We start from the raw sequence: 2,592 nt of genomic DNA, 5'->3' as shown, positions 1-2,592 counted from the left end.
TCAGAACATATGAAACAAGATATAAATGATGAGATGAGGAAAATATGATTGAGATTAAAAATGAGATTTCTAGATGAGAAATTCACAGGGGAAATAGACATGATAAGAAATGCTAAAAAAGAAAAAATAATGCTCAGAATAGTTAGTAAGTTTGATTTTAATAGATCTATTTTTATTAAGTCCTGTGTTCTGAGAGATCACTTTCTTTTAAAGCAGCCTTTAGAATATTTATAAAGACTATTCTCACATTAAGACACAAAGAAACTTACAGTGCAAATACGTACACAGAAATAAGGCGGTGTGTCATCAATAATCTTTGTCTAAAATCTAATAAATAACAAATAACAAGAAAAACAATAGCAAGAACAAAATAAAAACCTAATATGAAAAATTATTTAAAATTTCCTTTAATATCCTAGAGTGAGGTCATGCAGAACGTGCTGAATCAGCCTGCTGCAGACAGGTAGGTCTGCGGACCCCATAGCAATCCACTGGACACCCACCCCCTACCCCACTCCTCTGTACCTGGTTCCACACTACAAAGACGCAGAGGACACCTGACCACCAGACCACTGTACTGGGTAAGTTGGAGTCATCTTCACCTCCCATCAGGACCGGGACTATCTTCAGGGGAAGGGCAGCTGGAACCTGCAATACAACTCTGCAGAGTTCAACCCTACAGGAAGACAGGGAGCTCAACTTGGGACTTGCAGCCAGAAATCTGCCTGAATCTCATGGATCTGTGACTAGCTTGCTGAGACTCATTGACTTATATCTGCGTACTGCAGCCCACGTTGTCTATTGTGACAGCAAAGACATACCCTGAAAGAGGCCCTTCAGCTTCATGGTTATTTTTTATTCCCAAAATTATTTTTATTATTTTGGGTTTTTTTTCTCTTCTCTTTTCTTTTGCTCCTCTTATCTTTAATTTTTTCCCTACTCTTTGCAAATATTTGTTTTTCTCTCCTTTTTTTCTTTTCTTTTCATCTTTCTTTTCTCTTTCCTTTATCTCTCTCTTACACTCACTCTCTTGCTCTCTCACATTGTTCATCTTCCCTTTTTGTCCCTGTTTTGCTCCTCATTTGGAGTTCTTCTTTATTTTCCTATTATTCTCTTTTTTATTCTCTCCTGTGTCCTCTGACTGCACTGCTAACCTTCTCCTATCCTTCTTGCCATCTATCCCTCCCTCCACAACCCCTTCCAACTCCCCATCCCAAAGGGTAAAGTTGTTATATTGAAGAGTTTGTTCACTATATGTTGGGTTGGTCCTCGATCTTGATTTAATTCACACAGCTAAAGGTGATAGATTAACTACCACAAAATGTCATTTTCAAAGATGTACTTGATGTAATGGTGTTGGTGATTGTATCACTTGAGCTAAGGTATTGGTATTGATCTAGTCAATTAACCTTCCTACTATAAGGAAAATGAGATAGCCTTAGAGTCATTAGAGACTCAAAACTTAAATACCAGCTATATCTGGAAGACACCTCTGTGAAGCAATCATTCCATAAGGGTTCTAATTACAAGTAACAAAGATACCTACAATAAGCAATTTCAAACTATCAACCCAGGAGTTAAACCAAGGACAGTACCAAAAACAAAAATGAGAAGACATTTAAGCAAGGCACAAACTCAGACTTCCACCCCACCAAGGGTAAATCTTGGGGGAAATGAGGTGGAAAAGTCTCATAACCAATGACCTGGATACCCTGAACTGATAGCATATGAAGTAACAAAACAGATGAATGAGGCTCTAGAAAAATTCAAAGCAGAATTAATCTCCCAGATATCTACAGAGATGGTGAGCAGAGTGAAAGACATGATTAGAGGATCTAGAACAGAAACAGATAAAAAAAAAATAGATGAGCTCAGAAACATGCTGGAAGCCATGAATACCCAGCATAAGAAAGAAATGAAAACCATGATCGTCCAACATAAGAAAGAAATGGAATCCATGAAACAGATTCAAACAGATATTCAGGAGATCAAAAACTCCATTGAAAGTATTCACAGCCAATTAAGGGAATCTGAAGATAGAATATCAGATATAGAAGACAGGATTGTGAGTAGAGACCATGAAAATAGAGATTTCTTAAAAATAGTAAGGGACCATGAGAAATCAATCCAACAACTGCAAGACAATGCAAAGAAGAATAGCATAAGACTGATAGGAGTCCATGAAAAAAACGGGAGAAAGCACAAATGACATTAAAAAACTGTTCACAGAAGTAATAGTAGAAAACTTCCCAGACAGAGGTAGAGAATTGGACATACAGATAAGTGAGACATATAGAACTCTAACTAACCATGATCAAAAATTCTACATCTAGACATATAATAGTCAAGATCCCAGAAATCCAACAGAAAAACAAAATCCTACAAGCAGTTAAAGAAAAGAAACAAATCACCTACAAAGGAAAGCCCATCAGAATCACAGCAGACTTCTCAACACAAACCCTCAAGTCAAGGAGAGCCTGGAGTGAAGTATTTCAAGCCCTAAAAGAAAATAACTTCCCACCTAGACTGTTGTATCCTGCAAAATTATCTTTCAAAATCGATGGGGAAATTAGATACTTCCACAACAAAGAA

This window comes from Heterocephalus glaber, unplaced genomic scaffold (genome assembly GCF_053883595.1).
Source record: "Heterocephalus glaber isolate CG9 unplaced genomic scaffold, H.glaber_assembly_v1.0 deba00001550, whole genome shotgun sequence".
Lineage (NCBI taxonomy): Eukaryota > Metazoa > Chordata > Mammalia > Rodentia > Bathyergidae > Heterocephalus > Heterocephalus glaber.
The sequence above is the reverse complement of the archived record's forward strand: the minus strand, read 5'-3'. Positions refer to the sequence as shown.